Source organism: Bufo bufo, chromosome 8 (genome assembly GCF_905171765.1).
Source record: "Bufo bufo chromosome 8, aBufBuf1.1, whole genome shotgun sequence".
Taxonomy (NCBI): Eukaryota; Metazoa; Chordata; class Amphibia; order Anura; family Bufonidae; genus Bufo; species Bufo bufo.
Window position 1 is genome coordinate 172,507,483 of NC_053396.1, and position 21,244 is coordinate 172,528,726.

The window sequence follows — 21,244 nt, forward strand, 5'->3', positions numbered from 1 at the left end:
AGGTATGAGTAGGTGACATTACAACAGTAACAAAAGTGCATTCTGGGTAAGGTTATGATGTCACATTTTTTATCAATGGTCACGCCCATCCGACAATGATTGGAAAGTTCCAAACTAGAAAGGTGTGTCCAACTGATAAGTTTGTGATTATAAACCATACACAGAAAGAGGAGAGGAGGAGAGAGAGAAAAGAGAGAAGTTGAGCTCTCTAGAGGGGTCTATCAAGATGAAAGCCATGGTGAGATGTGCTTTGATGGACCACCCAGCTTTCCTAGGAGCAGAAGTGAGATTCCTACTAGGACTTGGTAAGAGACACAGAAAATGATATGTCATTGTATTAAGACTAATTTGATAGTGTGGGTGAAATTATACCATCTAGATTGGCGAATAAATAAATAATAAATTAATTGATCATCTCCATATTGAGATGAAGTCTTAGGATATTGTGAGGCTTCATTCTACCTGCAGAAGAATCTAGACTCATAATCTAGCAAAGCATTAAATAATTGCTTATATATATATATATATATATATATATATATATATATATATATATATATATATATAGGAAAAAAACCACTGGCAGCACCACCTTAAAAAGGTATAAATAATGAACGGGTGCAATATCCAAGCATGGTAAAAGGTGCTTACCCACTTATAAAATGTAAAAAATCGGACTGCACTCCAAGCGTATCTTCAAACAAGTTAGTGTTTAATCGCCCATATGGTGGCAAAAGCGACGTTTCGGCTCCAGCATGAGCCTTTTTCTGAAAAAGGCTCATGCTGGAGCCGAAACGTTGCTTTTGCCACCATATGGGCGATTAAACACTAACTTGTTTGAAGATACGCTTGGAGTGCAGTCCGATTTTTTACATTATATATATATATATATATATATATATATATTGATAGAACATTCTTCGCCAAGCTAAGTGATGGATTGCCACTGGAAAGACTTGTTTCAAGTCCTTCCCATTTAAGATCCTAGATCGCTGTTATTTGTCTTAATAGTCTTACCAAAGTCATATATGTGAAAATAGTCCAGGATGGAGCGGAAGGATACAGTTATCTCTTCTAAGTTATATCCTTGGATGGATTTGCCCATCTTGAAGCCATGTGATGTGTAGTTGGTTAGAGGGGGGCAGAATGTATTTAGCATTCTATATTGATGTCTAGGATTAGACATGCCCATCCTGATAGCATGAGGTTTTCTCTGAACAGAAGTAATGTATATAACTTATGTTCATATTTTGATATCCTAACCTAATAATAGCTTGGTTATAATGTGACAAGTTATTTCCACTCACATGTATTGTTAAGCTTGTAATGCTTTATATTAACGCTATAGATATTCATTTGCATGTATCATTGTGTTTATTTACTTATATATGTTTATAACCTTGTAACCAATAAATCTGCGTATTTTTATAATACCTGTGTATTATTGTGTAATCCAGAACTACATTTTATCATCTCATGTCAAAAAGAACTTATTTATCTGAGGAAATAGTCGGACTCAGATGGGAATTGTATCAATTAGGTTGTCTACAATTCACCAGGTCATGATTTTAAGAATTTATGACAAATTTTATAATTTTTTTTTTTAATGGTTAATTATTTTTATGACCATAATTAATAATTCTTAATTGAATTATTACCCCCCGACAGTCAGTATTTGAAATCTGCATCATGTCTTTCCAAATACGCACATTACAGTCTGTGCAGTGCATAAAATAATGAAGGAAGGAAGAAATACACATGTAAATCCTGATGAAATCCGGAAGCAATACTGATGACAATACTGATGGTATATCATCAATCCTGAGTATTCTGACTGATGGTTCTCAATACGCTGGTGTGAAAGACGCTCTCATCATAAATAATATGCCTCCTCTGGCAGCTCAGAGCTACCATAGATTTCAGTCATTATTTGCACCACTTTCTGGTCTAAATAGTGATAAATGTGCCTGGGCTGCCGGCCCATCCGCGTCTCACCCTCACAACGCCATAAAAAAATCAGACCCTTCATTCTCGTCTTTCAGAGGTGAAAATATGTTCCGGAGATGTGGTGATCACACAGGTCATTACAGGGACGGTACAGGTTTTGGAACTGCATCTCTGCGATGAGCCGTGCACCTGTATTTCCGACATAGGACCAGGTCAGATTTTCAGCTCTGGAAGTCAACACTGAAGGACGCCATTAAATGGCAGCAAGCCAAAATATTTAAAAAAGAATAAAACAAATGACCCGGAAAGTATATTAGAAAATTACATAACTTCCATCATACATAGAATGAGGTTGAATTTGCAGAAATTTTCTGAAACCAGAAAACCCCTTTCAGTTCAGCTATCCCCTGTTCCACACAGGTCCATTTGTTTTCATGTATAGAAAATCTGAGAAATCAGCAGATTTTGCAAACTTTGCAAGCACCAGGCGGTAATGATAATACGGGCTCCTGCACCCAGACGTAGTTTTGATCCGCATCTGATCCGCGTTTCTTGCGAATTGAATCCGGACAGCAAAAGATGTAGACAGCACACCCGTGTGCTGTCCACATCCACCTGTTGGTTCCACGGCCCAGCAAAAATATAGAACATGTGCTATTCTTGTCCGTTTTGCAGACAAGGTTAGGACATTTTAACAGAAGTCCACAAAAAAGATCGCCGGGATCTGTGTTTTGCAGATCCGCGATTTGTGGACTGCATGAGCCCTAATGGAGTTATGGGAACACAGAAAGAACATATGTACATCATGCAAAGCAACATTGCCTACTAATGGGCCACTGTGCTGCCCGCATGAGCCACCGACTTCAGGACCGCATGTGAACACAGTTCATAGTAGCAGACTGTAACAGACGGAACAGCACAGCTCCTAAGCCGGCTGTACATATTAGATGTGTATTGGCTGAACATGCCAATTTTGGGGGTTTGGCCAACTATCTAATATATATGGTAGCCTTTCATTTGACAGCTGATGTCAGAGATATAAGGACTATAATGGCGCTATGCACATGAGCATCATTTGTCACTGATAACCTTTGCGTTCAGGAATGATCGCATCACGTTCTATATTGTCCATTTTTCATAGAAGTGAATGGGGCAGCATGAAAAATGAAAGGCATCCAGTTGGAATGTCTTTTTCACTGATGGTTGCTAGGAGATGCTGAGTATTTTCTTTAAAAAAAAAAACGCATGCAATGCAGACAGAAAAAGAACTGAAACATAACACCATAGCAGGCAAAACCGATTAAACCTGCATGCAAAACCATCAGACCCTCATTCCGTATCACTGTCTGAAAGAGACCTAAGACACTGATGCAAATACAAATGTGTAATATGGATTTTTTTTTTAATTCATTCAATTTTTTCCTGCATATTGTATATGTTTTTATTCCGTCTTTCGCTACAAGGTGTAAATTTTGATCCATATTTTTGTTTTTTTGTTAGTGTTACAAAAATAAATAGAAAATATAGAACGGAAATGAAAAAAGTGAATAAGTAATCACATGTAAGCTAAGTAAACACTCAGCGTGCATTTTTTCATGCAATATCATTGAATTCTATAAAATACAGTACATACCGTATGAGGATCTGTTAGAACTTGCTGTTTGTTTAAGAATAAAATGTGCAAATAAAACATACTTCAATGTGAAAAATAAATCAATTTGACTATATTGCCACTGTCTTTTCAATGAAAAGAAAACAAATGAACGATAATTCAGATTTGTAACACAAAAGTGTGAATGAGCCCTGATGAAAGATCAGCAATTACCTATCATATAGTCTGTAAGTTTTAAGCATTTCAGAAGTGCATATAAATAATTTATGGAGAGTGAACATCTCGTTGACTTACCCAGTCAGTTCTTGCAGGATACAGGTCTTAATTTGGTCAGAGATTAGCACATGCCGCAGAAGAGAAGGGGAATGCTGAAAGACTAGCGAAAGTTACACAAGCAGACAAATCCACATCTGTGCTTGGCAAGAGGCAAAGGAGACTGGAGACTAAATAATGTGCCTGCATGGACCTCCCAAGCAACACGCCCAGTCACACACCGTAATCTGGAAACTCAAAGCCTGTGCCCTTAAAGGGGAAGTGAACTTGATGTGAAATGTATTTACAGTCATCCCTCAAGATACAATGCTCTCAGGATACAATATTTTCAACATACAATGGCCTTTTCTGACCTATCGTAAGTTGAAACCAGACTCAACATACAGTACAATGTCTCAGACTCAAATCCAACCAATGAAGGACACTTCTCTGGTAAAATAGTTGCTAGTTAGCTGCTATTCCTGAATGTTATATGTAAGGACTTAAATCTTCATTTTCTCTTATCTTGGATGATATTTTGGGGCTTTGGAACCGATTACTCAACTTACAATGGTTTCAACATACAATGGCCGTCCTGGAACCAATTAATATTGTATCTTGAGGGACCACTGTATTAGCATTAAAGACTGCATTTCCCATATCTGCAGAAAGGTAATGATAAATCATGTTTTTTTCTTTAGTTTGTAATATTTTCTCTGAGGCAGTGTAGTGACATAGCTGAAAACTGCGATTCTGCTGAACTGCAAAAAAGTCTTGCAAAAAAGGATGTAAATAAGTGAATTTTTGTTTCGGTTTGTTAGGGAAGCAGTTATAAAAATATACTCCCCAGAAAAAGTTTGAGATATTTGGCTTGTGGGTGAAAATTCAGGATGAACCTAAAATGCACTCTATCCTTTAAAGGGGAAATTACCTTCTCTAAGCTTTTGAATGCACATGTTCAACTGTTCAATGTTGCACTACTTTTTGCACAACTTGCTGTTCTCTAACAAGGAGCTTAACGGCAAAATTCACAACAAGTGTTTGAAGTATAAATCACCCAATAAATTTCCTGGTTCAATTACAATTGCTATTTAAACAGTCCTCCTCATCATGCTGTTGACATTTTGACATCATGAGACCAAGACGACACCTAACAATTGATCAACAGTACCTCGCCATTAAGAGGCTTCAAGCAGGATGTTCTCAGACAGAAGTGGCCACTGAGCTTAGAGTGTCACAGAGAGTCACCAGCAGGTTGCAAAAGAGATACAAAGAGACTGGAAGAGCCACAGAAAGGCATAGAAGTGGACATCCTTTGGCCACATCCCACACTGATGACCTTGTTATTGTGAGCAATGGCCTGTAGAACCAGATAATGAATGCCATAGAGCTCCAGGCACATTTAAGGGAGGTGAGAGGCACCAAAATGTCACATCAGACCATTCATAACTGTTTACATTAGCAAGGACTGCGTGCTAGACGACCTGCAAGTGTACCTGACCACACCACCAGGCACAGGTGTCATCATCTTGTATCGGCCAGGGAGCATCTACACTGAACGAGGGACCAGTGGGCCTCAGTGCTGTTCACTGATGAAAGTCAATTCACGCTGAGCAGAAATTATGGCCGCCAACGATGTTTGAGACGTCAAGGAGTGTGCTATGTATCAGCCACTGCATCAGTCTTTGGTGGTGGTGTTACAGTGTGGGCAGGTGTGTCTAGTCAATACAGAACTGCCCTACAATTTGTGAATGGTACAGTGACAAGCCCATACTACTTGAAGAACATCATTAATCCAGTCATTGTGCCTTTGCATGAACAACACAGGCCTAATTTCATCTTCCTAGATGACAAATAGTGATGATCGGCATAGGCAATATTCGAATTCGCAATATTTTGCTTAATTTTTGGCCGAATATTTGCCACAAATTCGCAAATTCGAGAATTCGTGATCTCCTGTCATTGTTTACTTGATTGCCAAAATTGGCAATCTAATATATTCACGATTAGAATATTCAACACTATTCACGAATACGAATATATAGCACTATATTCTAAATATTCGCAAATTTTCAAAGTGGCGATATTCACGATTAAAGTTCACGATTCGAATAATCGCGCTCAACACTAACGACAAAGCGCCAGCTACTCGAGGTCGTATCATTAGGGAACAGTTGCTGGAGACTGGGGTACCTCAAATGGAGTGGCCTGCACTTTCGCCAAGTAGAGGCTCCACTGCCACCAATAATCACATACATATAAGCCACAACTCATTATCCAAATCATGTATTCCCAGGGGAATGTATGATATTGATGAAACACACTGACACCAATGACTCCATATATTTGTGTGTCACAGCATAGGCACCATTAGACAGTACTATTAGCCCTGTCAATCAAAGGGGAGGTGTAGAGTAATGAGCATAGGGGTGTGGCTATAGCAGTGCTTGAAGCACTACAGCCCACCCATTGGTGCTCCAACTGCCTTATTTGCATAAAAATCCTCGTCTTCACAATGCTGCAACTTACAAAGATAAATAAGGAATCGTTTTGATCAGCATGATCAACCCTTCCAGGCAATGTGTCTGATTTAATAGGGTTGATCATGCTGTCAGAGACTCTTTAACCCCTTAAGTACTGGGCCTATTTTTGATTTTTGCATTTTCGTTTTATTCGGCCCCACATTCTAATAGCTATAACTTTTTTAATTTTCTGTTCACATAGCTATATTAGAGCTCATTTTTTGTGTGTAATAAGTTGTATTTATATTAATGGTACCATTTACCTGGATGTATTTCTGGAGCGTAATAATATTACAGGCTATAGCTACTAGAGAGGGGTAGTTGATCCAGGGAGTTATTCTGATTGCCTGATTGGAGTCTGGAGGGAATTTTTTATTCCCCTAAAGTGAGGAAAATTGGCTTCTACCTCCCAGGTTTTTTTTTTTTGCCTTCCTCTGGATCAACTTGCAGGATAACAGGCCGAACTGGATGGACAAATGTCTTTTTTCGGCCTTATCTACTATGTTACTATGTCTTGTATTGGAAAACGGGAACAAAATTCTTTGTGGGGGGTGAAAAAAAACCCCACACAATTCCGACAAGATTTTTTGGGTTTTGATAATACGGCATTTACTGGGCACTAAAATTTACATAACGGCCATATTCTGTGGCTCAATATGATTACAGCAACACTAACTTTGTATGTTATTTTTTTGCTACTGAAAAAAAAAAAAAAACTTTAAAAAAAATCTAAATTTTCATAGCATCACGATTTTCTGACAGCCATAACTTTTTTTTATATTTCTACCTACAGAGCTGTATGAGGGCTTGTTTTTTTTGCAGGATAAACTGTAGTTTTTATTGGTACCATTTTTGGGGCACATACAACTTTTTGATCACTGTTATTCAATTTTTGGTGGAATAAGGTGACCAAAAAATGACGAATCACATAGCAAGGATAGCTGTAATGTAAATTGAAATAAAAAGAGGAAATCCAGCTGTTAGGGAACCATATAGCAAGGAAATGCTAATAATGGAAATAAATATAAAATAGCAGACTTATTTCACTGTATTTATTTTACTTGGTGTCAGTGGTATGCAGCCAACATCTGGATCTCTGGCAGTCTCCGCACTGAATCCGGACCCATTAATTTCAATAGGTCTGTGTACATGAGCGTTGGTTTTCACGCATCGCTTGTGCGTTGCGTAAAAAAATCACAGCATGTTTTATAGTCTGCGATTTTCACGCAACGCTGGCCCCATAGAAGTGAAAGGGGCTGCGTGAAAATCGCATCCGCAAGCAAGTGCGGATGCGATGCGTTTTTTTCACTGATGGTTGCTAAGAGATGTTGTTTGTAAACATTCAGTATTTTATTACGAGCGTGCAAAACTGAACAACTGAATGAATTTGCTTTCGAAATCGCGCATTTTTCACTGAATGCATCCGCAAAGTATCCAGACCTATTCCGCTCACGCTCGTCTGTAAGGGACCTTAGGGTCGGTTCACACGGCTGATTTTTAAAACACACATGTAAAAAATCAGTGCTGAATCCAAGAAGATTTTTATGCCTCGATATTACGCGCATTTTTTGATGCATTTTTTGTAAAGCATTTTTCATGTAGATTTTTTACTTTAATAAATTCTATAGTACTTTTCCCGCAAGTGTTTTTTGGCGCATTTACATCTCAAATGGTGCATTTTATTCTGCTTCCCATTAATTCGAATGGGAAAATCAGCACGGTTTCTGCCCCAAGATAGGGCATGCTGCTTCTTTTTTACACGCTTTTTTATTACAATGCTTCCCATTGAAATGAATGTCGTGAGGCATTTTTGGAGCAGATTTACAGCTGATTTTGAGGCAGAAATTCTTCAAAATCAGCGCTAAAAAAACTCTGTGTGAACCGACCCTTAGGGTCCATTCACACATCAGTGTGTGTTTTGCGGATCCACGGATCCGCAAAACACGAACACCGGCAATGTGCGTTCCGCATTTTGCGGACCGCACATCTCCGACACTAATAGAATATGCCTAATCTTGTCCTCAATTGCGGACAAGAATAGGGCACGTTCTATTTTTTTTCGGGAATGGAAATGCGGACCCAGAAGTGCGGGTCCGCATTTCCGGATTGGGCCGCACATCGGAAAAATGCAGAACAAAATGCGGAACGGAATTGCGGATGTGTGAATGGAGCTTAAGGGTACCTTCCCATGTGCAGGTGCGTTTTTTGGTGCAGATTTCAATGTGGATTTCATTGCAGATTTCTGCGTGGAGTACATTCCTCCATGAAAATGAATACTTCCCGGTAGTGGCACATGTGCTGTAGCGGCTTCTGAAGCCATATTTAAGCTTTGTTAGCAGTGCTGGCAGGAAATTTCCGGTGCCACACAGGATGCCTGGCCCCATCAATCATATGGCAGGTGGGAGCTTCTTCACTTGTGAGGACAGCCCCTCATCGGTGAAGAAGCCTGGCTAATGAGACAAATCAATTCAATCATCTCTACTTAACATAATCTTTGAGTTAAATATCAACTTCCTAATTGTTTGAATATTTTAGACTCCATCTTTGGCCTCTTTCACACGGGCGAGATTTCCACGCGGGTGCAATGCGTGAGGTGAACGCATTGCACCCGCACTGAATCCGGACCCATTCATTTCTATGGGGCTGTGCACATGAGCGGTGATTTTCACGCATCACTTGTGCGTTGCGTGAAAATCGCAGCATGCTCTATTTTGTGCGTTTTTCACACAATGCAGGCCCCATAAAAGTGAATGGGGCTGCGTGAAAATCGCAAGCATCTGCAAGCAAGTGCGGATGCGGTGCGATTTTCACGCACTGTTGCTAGGAGACGATCGGGATGGGGACCCGATCATTATTATTTTCCCTTATAACATGGTTATAAGGGAAAATAATAGCATTCTTAATACAGAATGCTAAGTAAAATAGGGCTGGAGGGGTTAAAAAAAATAAAAAATGTTTTAACTCACATTAATCCACTTGTTTGCGCAGCCGGCATCTCTTTTGCCTTCATCTGTGAGGAAAAGGACCTGTGGTGATGTCACTGCGCTCATCACATGGTCCGTCACATGATCCATCACCATGGTGATGGATCATGTGATGGACCATGTGATGAGTGCAGTGATGTCATCAAAGGTCGTTTACCCAGGTCCTGAAGAAAGAAGACAGCAGAGAAGCCAGGCTGCGCGAACAAGTGGATTAAGGTGAGTTAAATAATTTTTTTATTTTTTTTAACCCCTCCATCCCTATTTTACTAAGCATTCTTTATAAAGAATGCTATTATTTTCCCTTATAACCATGTCATAAGGGAAAATAATTACATCTACACAACCTTGAACCCAAACCTGAACTTCAGTGAAGAAGTTCGGGTTTGGGTACCACATTCCGTTTTTTATCACGCGCGTGCAAAACGCATTACAACCGCGCGATAAAAACTGAACAACGGAATGCAATCACAGTCAAAGCTAACTGAAATTGCGTACCTACTTGAGCGGGTTTGCCGCAATGCACCCGGGACGCATCCTGAGCCAAAACGTGACACCCGTGTGAAAGAGGCCTTTGACTCTACATCGTTAGGCCTCTTTCACACAACCGTTTTTTTTTTTCCGTTTTGCGGCCCGTTTTTTGCGTTCCGTATACGGTTCGTATACGGAACCATTCATTTCAATGGTTCCGCAAAAAAAACGGAATGTACTCCGTATGCATTCCGTTTCCGTATTTCCGTTTTTCCGTTCCGTTGAAAGATAGAACATGTCCTATATTTGGCTGCAAATCACGTTCCGTGGCTCCATTAAAGTCTATGGGTCCGCAAAGAAAACGGAATGCATACGGAAATGCATCCGTATGTCTTCCGTATCCGTTCCGTTTTTTGCGGAACCATCTATTGAAAATGTTATGCCCAGCCCAATTTTTTCTATCAAATTACTGTATACTGTATATGCCATACGGAAAAACGGAACGGAAACAGAAACACAACGGAAACAAAAAACGGAACAACGGATCCGTTTAAAACGGACCGCAAAACACTGAAAAAGCCATACGGTCGTGTGAAAGAGGCCTTAACTGGATGTTCCTTTCCACAAGGTTTAATCGTGAGCAGCATGGAAACTGATCAGCTGATTCATTTACTCATTTATCTGCCCAAGTAACTGACTTCAGTCTTGTAAGGGTGCCTTCTCACTTTACAGATTTTGTTACATAAATTTCCACTACTGAAAATCAGTTCCATTCACCTGAATAGGGCTTGCAGAAATCCATGCAGAAATTGCGGAAATTTCTGTAACAAAATTCAAAATGTGTAAAGGCACCCTGAAGGTTCAGACACGTCGTTAGGTTTCTGCATGCAGTTTTGGAAGCCAAAACCAGGAATGAGTTAAAGGAGGAGTTGTATCTGTCCTTTATACTTTCTATCCTTGTATAATCCACTCCTGATTTTGGCTTCCAAAACTGCACCAGGAAACTTGACTGTGTGGTCGTACCCTAACTGTAAAGAAAAATTGGACAGTTCTTAAAGAACATCACATATTAGATCAAATCTTTTAAAATGCAATTGTCTTAAGGCATTCATAAAGGCCAATCTATTTTACCTTTACACTATGTCTGTTTAATTTCTTAGGAAGCCTCTCAAAAATGTTTGAATAATGCAGGGTAAATATTGCATACAACCTGTACTGTCCTAAAGCTGCTCAATTCCTCAAATGTCTTAAAAATGGCAAGTTTTGTCAACTGACCCTCAAAAAAAGAATTCACTATTTTAACTCCTTTGTGTTTTGTGAGATTGATTGTAAACAGTTTATAAACTTTCAAAAAATCCTTAAATGCTTTATTTATTTTATTCTTCAATACTATCATGACTTGCCATTGGTGATTTTAAAAAATACTAGATTATGATCACATTCTTTTATCCAGCTTTTCATTCAGACATTTAACAGCTCAAGACTTTTTGGGCAACTCCAACTACTGTATGACAAGTCTTGTTATAAATATTTCTTTGAAGAATTTATACATTTTAGATATGTTTCCATAATTGTTCTGCCATTTGGCTCTGCTCTCTCTTTTCAACATGAAAAATTTCAAGTATAGGGGCTGCTGCTGGATAAAAAAATGATACATTCGTTTTGTCTACTGTGAGTCACGTTTTCACAGTTTCACCAGTCTCTAGAACATCATGGTTGATGTATTATTTTTTACGTGTCCCAAAGATTATTCTCAGACCGCAGAAATTGGATTGCTAAAGTGCACTAAAGACAAACCACAAACTGATTCTTAAATAGAAAATGGTTAAGAGTTCCATTTGTTACCCTACGTGACTTTAGTTCGCTAGAGAGGATTGTTTTATACTGTTGTTGTTTTTTTCTGTATTTTACCTTTGTAGCATTGTTCTGGAAATATTGCAGATCCTGTTTTCATCATGTGAAGATTCCTAAATTGGTCATATCCTCAGTGACTTTTACTGTTATCTAAGTTGAAGACGTTTCCTCCAGAATCATATTGTTCATGTATTGTTTTAAAGAATATGAGAAAAGAAATGATGTCCCAAAGTTGCAGGAATGGATTGGCCATAGACCCTACAGGGAAATTTCCTGGTGGGCCGATGCCTATGAAGGCCACCCAAGCTCTCCTCATGGCCTCCAGGCAGGTTCATAATGAACTGATTCACTCTTATGCACCTGACCAGCAGCTGCAGGTGCCTTCCTGAATTGACTTCCTCAGGACATTGATACAGTTGAATGCTATGGCGCAGGTAGCAGTATTTTGTGCTTCTATATGGTATTTGGTTCAGCTGGGGCGGTATATTGCTCTGCACTATGCTTTCCCTGCCTACTCATATTGCCCCTGTCTACATATGTTGGCCCTATCTAAATATGTTGCCCTGCTTTCTGTCAATTAGGACCCACTTGCAACATGAGGCCACTTTTACCGGTTTTTCCAAGGCCACTTTTAGTTCCCAGTCCGCCCCTGCATAATTGTATATTAAGGCTAGTTTCACACTAATGTTTGGGAGAACAGCCTGCCGGATCTTAGTATCTGGCATTGCCAGAAGCTACAAGAATGCTGTCCGGCCCCATTAGCTATAATGGGGACTGGTGGAGATCCGGCTGCAACCCGGCAAATACGCAGAGAATCGGCTGGACAAATACGGCTGCATGCATTCATGTAGCTTCTGGCAATGCTGGATACAAAGAATTTAATTTGAAGGGCTTTTTTTTTAATAAAGATTGACTCTTCACGCTCCATATGCTTTCCATATGCTCCAGTACTTTCTACTGAAAAATGTTTACATTCTGCTTAACAATTCTTTCGGAGGAGATCTACTAATCAAATCGTGCATAATTCTAGAACAATTTGCACCAAAATAGTGACGTACAAACACTGCACTACATTGATCAATTTCTTTAGACACTGTTTTGTCTCATTGATTCGTCCAACAAAGCCAAGTGGAAAGTGGTCATGACTTCACACAAAAAAGGATGTGGCTTAAAGGGCAACATTACGCACCAGGAAAGGTGGCAAAAGTTTGGTGCAATTTGTGGTGTAAAATAGGCCAACAAATAGATGGTGTAAAGTTAGACTAGGCAGTCAAAAGGTGTGGCAGATTTATCATCCAGTATCAGCCACATTTTAAGACTGCCTGTCTGTCTAAGTTTACACCGTCCCACAGTATTAACACATCTGCCCCATTATGTAGACTGAAAGAAAATGGCTTTGGTATATCCAGATAAGATGAAAAAAGTACTTTGTTGAAGGAGAGCAACACGTTCATAGACTGGTTTGTAGACTAAAAAATTCCAATATATGTGTTAAAACCCTGCAACACAGGAAGCAATTATGCATAGAAGTGTGAAAAAAAGAAACACAATAAATGGTAAAAATTGTTTACACAGCAAGATGCAGAAAGTGATAACTTTTTGCTGCTGGCAAATGTAGCATACTTAAAACTAAAAGCAGAAGTATTACGGTTATTTAAAGCTAGTTACATGTATTGCAAAATGCTAAAATTCTGCAACTTGCATAGCAATGCTCGGCACATAAAAGATTTATAGAAATTGTAATGCCAAACAATGGTAACCATCTACACTTAAAGAGAGACATTTATGAAATCTGGTATGTATCTTTTCTGGCGTTAAAATGTCGTTAATGCTGTCGCACGTGGCTTTTTATACAAAGTTTTGGAACTTCTGCTTCACCCTGCTTCACTTTCAAAAGTGTGCTGGGATTAAGGCCAAGTATGAACATTAGATCACTTCTTTAACCCTTTAAGGACCCAGCATTTTTCACCTTAAGGACCAGGCCATTTTTAGCAAATCTGACATTTGTCACTTTATGTGGTAATAATTTTAAAGTGCTTTTACTTATCCAGGCCTTTCTGAGAATGTTTTCTCGTCACATATTGTACTTCATTACAGTGGTAAAATTGAGACAAAAAATGTAATTTTTGTTTATAAAAAAATACCAAATTTACAAAAAATGGAAAAATTAGCAAATTTCCAAATTTAAATTTCTCTACTTTTATAATAGATATCCAATTAAAACAAATTGTGAATAGTTCAATATGTGTGATATTCCACAAAGACTCCCCAAATATACAAGGACACACATAAAATATAACATCATAGTTTATTAGTCAATTATTCATAAAAAATATAAAAATAAGCAGCAATGCATGAAGTACTGTAGCAGCATATACTCCCCCCCCCCCCCCCCAAAGTTCACCGGATCATGTACTGTAAACTCGGTAATGATATGTCTGCTGGAGTCCGACAAAATTGACAATGATTGACCTCACAAGACGGATAAACATCCACAACCTTGTACAAGACCTTGCATAGCACAATGAATAATTGCCGAGGTATGGTGGTCATACGGCCAGTGCCCAGAGAATAATTCCCAATTAGACCTAAAAGCATAAGCCATACTAAACCAAACAAAAAACCAAATAATGAAAATACTGCAAGGTAAACAGAGTAACAAATACTGACGAGGAACCTGGAGGAGACGCCAACCCCGACCCGCATTTCGCCTCGCTTCCCCCAAGAGGAAGCGAGGCGAACGAGTGTCCAAAAATAGTTTTTACTTTACATTCCCCATATGTCTACTTCATGATTGAATCATTTTAAAAATTATATTTTATTAAGAACATTTCCAAACCCCAATTTTTGGAGGATCAGTTCAGTTAGGAGTCACTTTCTGGTGCTTACATATTAGAAACCACTAGTGTTGTGCGAGCATGCGTGGCCGAACTGCTGTTGGCTCGAGCATCGCTATGCTCGGCACATGGCGTTACTCGGCCTAGTACCGCATGTGCTCGAGTGCCATGCTTGAGTCTCCTCCCCGCATGTTTTGCGGCTGCTATGGAGCCAATAAACGTGCAGGTAAGTACTGCCCTCACTGTAATGCCAGTAGCCATGTTGGCTACTGGCATTACAGTGATTGGCTCGCCGGAACACGTCATCGGGTTCCATATAGCACCCGATGACGCATGTTCGGCTCATTTGTAGTCAGGGAGAGAAGATTTCCAGAAGGGACAGAGGGTGTAGGGAGTCTGATCGCAATTAATTTAGTATAAAAATGTTTCAAAAACTCAAAAGTCCTTTTAAGGACTATTGTGTGTGGTGGCAGGCTGGCCATTTTATAGCTACAGTACAATTTTCTTTCCCCTAGCATTTTCAATACTTATTCTATAGAGGGTGTCTGCAGTGACTAGTGAAATCTGTATTATACCTTCAATGTGTCAGGGCCAGAGATTGGAGAAATATAACTGAAAATGAATATATTGTTTCCATTATTTTCTAATATTTTGTATAAACGGTGTCTACAGTGACTAGTGACATCTGTCCAATACCTTCTGTGTGTCAGGGCCAGAGATTGGAGAAATAAAAGTGAAAATTACTATATTTTTTCCTTAATTTTCAATACTTTTTCTATAGAGGGTGTCTGCAGTGACTAGTGACATCTGTCCAATACCTTCTGTGTGTTAGGGCCAGAGATTGGAGAAACATAAGTGAAAATTATTATATTTTTTCCATTATTTTCAAATGTTTTCTATAAAGTGTGTCTGCAGTGACTATTGACATCTGTCCAATACCTTCTGTGTGTCAGGGACAGAGATTGGAGAAATATAAGTGAAAATGACAATTTTTTTTCCTTAATTTTCAATACTTTGTCTATAGAGGGTGTCTGCAGTGACTAGTGACATCTGTCCAACTACATTCTGTGTGTCAGGGCCAGAGATTGGAGAAATAAAAGTGAAATCTATTTTCCTTTTTCCATACTCAAGTGTGCATATAACATTTAATATGCGCAAGGCAGGCATTAAGGGACGGGGAAGTGGCCGTGATGCTGATGGTTCACTTAGAGTCCATGGCCCTGGGCGCGTTGAAACTGTGTCTGCTGCCAGAGCACAAGAAAAACAATTATCCATGATACCTAGCTTCATGTCCCAGTTTGCAGGGCATTGCAGGACAAAACTCTTGAAGTCAGACCAGTGCGACCAGGTGGTTGGTTGGATTGCAGCAGATAATTCTTCCAGTCGGTTAAGCACCACCCTGTCTTCCACCAAGTCCAGTCTCAGTAGCCAAGAATCTGGTCAACAGAATCCTCTCCCTGATCCTCCTTCCTCCCACCATGGAGAGTCTGGCCAAACAAGTGATCCTACACTCGGAACTTCCGAGGATCTCTTTTCATCGCCATTACTTGATTTGGCCCTCTCGCCAAGCACACTTGAAGAGAGACATGAGATCTTGTGCCCTGATTCCCAACCTCTTGAGCATCCACAGTCACAAGAACATGACGGTGGGGAACAGCAATTAGTGTTTAATGAGGTGGATGATGATGAGACACAGTTGCCAATGAGTCAACCACAATTACTGTCTCAAGAGGTTGATAAAGAGGATGAGACACAGTTGTCAATCACTGAGGTTGTGGTTAGGTCAACAAATCAAGAGGATGATCAGAGTGAGGAAGTGGAAGAGTAGGTGGTGGACAATGAGGTCACTGACCCAACCTGGGAAAGTGGCAAGCCGAGCGAGGACAGCAGTACAGAGGGGGAGGAATCTGGAGCATCCCAACAGGCTGGAAGAGGCAGTGGGGTGGCAAAAGGGAGAAGGCGGGCCATACCAAACAGGCCACTACCTCCCCGAGTCGTGAGTGGGTAATTGCCGTGCGCCTGCTGCCTTCCTTGCATGCTTGTGCTTTAATAACTTGACCCACCCTCTCTGTGTGGTTCACAATTAGGGAAAGTGGCAAGACAACAACAGCCAATCAGATTTCAGCCATTGACCTCTCTTGTATGCAGTATTCCTTTCTCAAGCTCCCTCTCCGACATCGAACCCTGATTCCCCGTTACCTGTGATCACCATGGTAGGCGCAGAAAAGAACATCGAAAGTTGATAGGGTAGACATCCAAATGGATCGTCGCTGTCACGGGGACGTGCAATTGCCCAGAGGTTATTTAAAGTCACCAATGCGGCAGCATGCCCTCACCCCTAAGGTTTTAGATGGTCAGATCAGCAGGCCCTTGCTCCAAATATTTTTGAGGGTTACCAACAGGCCATGAATCAAAGTTTTTCAAGGGTGTGTATGATGCCCTCCTTTATGTGTAACAAAGGGTGTTTTGGAGTGCCGTTTCCTTGTAATCTTTGGCAGCCCTTTCACTTAGTGCATAGGCTTTATGAGTGTAGGAGTCCCACTACCTGAACTATTGTACCACAATGTGAATGAGGCCCTCCATTGTGTGATATACAGGTTGTATCGGAGAACCTCTTCCTTGTAATTTTTGGCAGCACTTGCACTTTATATACAAGTAAATATACAGGAAAGAATGTTTCTTAACAATTTTTCCTCAAATTTTTTTTCCGGTTTTGTGCGTATTATTGTCAGTCTTTAAAAGTGGTATACTACTCAGACAAAATGGTTCCATGCAGCGACTTGAGAGTCCAAGATGCATCGAGACATCCTCCCCATGCTGTTCCCCAGCCATTTTGGTGGTGTTTCCATCAATTTCTGACCTTTTCCTATGAATTGATTTACACCCAGATTTTTCACTTTCACAAGGGGTAACAGGACCAAATGCACCCCAAATGTTGGAACAGGTAGGAACAAGAGTTAGGGACCACTCAATTGAGACGACCTTGACGCGGTGAGTGGCTTACTATGCTTTGGCCAAAATATAAACCAATGTCTCATCCAGCATGGAGGGCAGAGTGCTGGATGTTTGTATATGTATTTCGCCATAGTGATCTGCACCTACAGGCAGGTTGTGCTGACTCAACCCCCTATTTTTTTCTTTGTAGTATATATTGGAGGCGTGGCGATCTCCTTGGAGTCATTGCACACCTGACCAGTTAATCTGTCCTGGAGGCTGGTTTTAAAGTCAGTATAAAACTGAGTCTGCTTATATAGAACCTACCATTAGCCATCTGGCTCCAGGAGAAGTATATGGTGGGTTCAGCATGCATGTTGGTACTTGCATCCCTGGATCCGATGAAAGCTGTAATGGCACCGGACGGGGTTACAAGCAAAGTGTACTTGGCTTGCATGCTGACCTGCATTCCCTGGATTTTATGTGGCTGTCATGGCCCATAAACAGGTAGGAACAAGAGTTAGGGACCACTCAATTGAGACGGCCTTGACGCGGTGAGTGGCTTACTATGCTTTGGCCAAAATATAAACCAATGTCTCATCCAGCATGGAGGGCAGAGTGCTGGATGTAGTGTGCGATCACATTTGCATTTTCCGTTTGTATATGTATTTCGCCATAGTGATCTGCACCTACAGGCAGGTTGTGCTGACTCAACCCCCTATTTTTTTCTTTGTAGTATATATTGGAGGCGTGGCGATCTCCTTGGAGTCATTGCACACCTGACCAGTTAATCTGTCCTGGAGGCTGGTTTTAAAGTCAGTATAAAACTGAGTCTGCTTATATAGAACCTACCATTAGCCATCTGGCTCCAGGAGAAGTATATGGTGGGTTCAGCATGCATGTTGGTACTTGCATCCCTGGATCCGATGAAAGCTGTAATGGCACCGGACGGGGTTACAAGCAAAGTGTACTTGGCTTGCATGCTGACCTGCATTCCCTGGATTTTATGTGGCTGTCATGGCCCATAAACAGGTAGGAACAAGAGTTAGGGACCACTCAATTGAGACGACCTTGACGCGGTGAGTGGCTTACTATGCTTTGGCCAAAATATAAACCAATGTCTCATCCAGCATGGAGGGCAGAGTGCTGGATGTAGTGTGCGATCACATTTGCATTTTCCGTTTGCACCCCAAATGTTGTTCCCCATTTCCCCCCGAATACGCCAACATATGTGCTCAAAAAACTATGTATGGGTGCACAGCAGGCTTCAGAGTGGAAGGAGCACCATATGGCGTTAGGAGAGAAGATTTAGCTGGACTGGTAATTGGGAGCTATGTCGCATATGAAGACACCCTGAGGTGGCCCTAGAGTGGAAACCCGCAAAAAGTGACCGCCATTCCGGAAACTACACCCCTCAAGGAATATTTCAAGGTGTGTAGTGAGCACTTTGACCCATCAGGCGTTTTACAGAATTAAGAAACGCTTGGCTGTGAAAATGAAAAATTAAAGTTTTTCCAGAAAAAGTTGTTTCACACCCACATTTTTCACTTTCACAAGGGGTAACAGGACAAAATGCACCCCAAATTTTGTTCCCCATTCCCCCCCCCGAATATGCCAACACCCCATATGTGCTCAAAAAATGATGTATGGGTGCATGGCAGGGCTCTAGTCGTCAAACAGCTAAATATGTTTTTTGCAGGCATGAATAAAAAGACATGGACTTTAGCTGCCATGTTGCATTAAATAAATTCCTAAGGTCCCCATAAATGACCCCAACAAGTGAACCTATTTCGGAAACAGAACCCCCGTACGAACATTTTAAGTGGTAGAAAGGGTACTTTTCAGCAAACAGATGTCTCGCAGAAGACAGAAACACTTGTGAAAGGTTTTCAAAGCATACATTTGTGGGGGAAAAAAAATAAATTCTAGCAGACCCCAAGTTTATTTCACAAGGGGTTAAAGGAAAAAATACACCCCAGGATGTGTTCCCCACTTTCTCCCCATTCAGGAAACACACCATATGTGCTTGTAGCCTGCTGTATGGGCACACAACAGGGCTCCAGAGGCAAAGTGCAAAATATGTTTTTTGCAGGCCTGAATTGGCAATAATGGATTTTAGCTGCCATGTCGCAGAAAAAAAAATCCTGAGGTCCCCAGCAATTAAAAACCCCAAGAAGTGACCCCATTTCGGAAACAGCACCCCTGTACAAACATTTTAAGGGGTTGAAAAGGCACTTTTGACCTAACTGTTGTCTCACAGAAAAGAATATGTAGTGGTTGTTGGAAAGTGGATATGCAAGCGAGGTGGACTAAATCAGAGATATAAAGTGGAAATATTACAGGGAGCATAAAGGATAGAATTAAATTAATACTCCATGGATGAGTAGTATATTCTGAAACACTCCTGCATTCACAGGCCAGGTTTCGCAGTGGTAAATAGTGTCTTTCCTTATCCCCCTTTTGGAACGCACCCTGCATCTTTTTTGGGTCCTTCCCTTTCTTGCTGTCTGGGGGACTTGACCTGGAAAATGTTGCCCTGGTACAACACAGGCACCGTAACTTCCTGAAGTACTAGGACCCTCCCTGGCCTGGGTTTGAAAAATTAGGGCCTTGATAATCACCTCTTGGAACTGAAGGAAAGTTCCTCTGTGGCCTGCAGAATGAAATAGCACATACGCATTGCACATTGCCATCTGTACACTGTGTACAGCCAGCTTTTTGTACCACATTTTAGTTTTTCATGTGGCACTGTAGGGCTTCAGAAAATGATCTGAAAGATCCACCCCTCCCATGTGCCTGTTATAGTCCAGGATGCTGTAATGACCGGCGTCACGCACAGGGAGGGAAAAGGGAAAGCCCTGCCCAAGGGAGAGGGAAAGGTGGTGACCCCTGACTCACCTTGCGGCTGGCACCTGACTGCCCTGACGTCCCTAGACGGGTTCCTCACCCGTGCGGCGATCACGTGCCTAAACCCTGGCTTTCCCTAAAATGAGCCCTAAATAGTGAACGGGCCGGTGGGATCGCTAGTCCGCACCACTGACACTAAGAGGGAAACACCAGGGAGAGGACAGACAATACAGACAAACACATACACCTAGGTGGGCGACCACAGCAGACCACAAAGGTCCAACAGGGATCCGGAGGGTAACGTTCTGGACCAACAACCAGAGAACGCAGCAACACAGCTCCTGGCAAGCGCCCGACTTTTAGGGAGGGTGCTTAGGGACTGGTGGTCCCCCCCTTCCCCTTCCTAGCCGTGGTTATAGTAGCACCTTGCCGATTTCTTTTAGGTGCCTGAGGGGTTAAATAGAGTTATGGTGGCACGTCACTGGGGGACGAATAGGAGATGTCTCCTCCCTCTAGCAGGGTATATAACTTCCTCCCCTGCTGCTGCACTTCCTCTTTGCAGCGGAAGCCAAGTTGGTAAGGTTGGCTGTCTGTACCAGAGATGTCCGCAAGGGATGCTTCTTTGAGAGAGGCCCTTATGGCGAGCTATTCGAAAGGGGGAGAGGGCTGGCTGCATTCCTTTTTGAGCAGCCTTGGTTCCCCTCTGCCCCCTTCTACTGTCGCGTTTAGTGGGAATGTGGGGGCGCTGCCGCAAGCCGCCGGCAGCGCCGTTACTTCTCAAGGAGGCCGGCGGTCCGCCTGGTGCACCCGCCCTCCCACCCGTTTAGGTCATAGCCCCCCTGCTCCTTCCCATAGAGCACCAGACACTCACCGGAGCTCCCGGTCCCGCGCACGCGCTGTCCCGTCCGGCCGGGAGCCTTCTTCGGCGCGTCAGTGCGCTTTAGCCCCGCCCCTTCCTGTGTCGTCATCTCCGGCCGCTCCGGAGTT

The 21,244-nt window shown here is 41.5% G+C and overlaps 1 protein-coding gene across 2 annotated transcripts in view; it reads right to left on the reverse strand.

Moving 5' to 3' along the window:
* Positions 1-3,983, reverse strand: part of CYSLTR1 (cysteinyl leukotriene receptor 1) — a 115,139-nt gene extending 111,156 nt beyond the window's left edge. For both annotated transcript variants that reach the window (XR_005773826.1, XM_040404897.1), the window contains exon 1: positions 3,854-3,983. The gene's annotated coding sequence lies outside the window, so the exon portion shown is untranslated. The remainder of the gene's footprint in view (positions 1-3,853) is intronic.
* Positions 3,984-21,244: the final 17,261 nt, after the last annotated feature.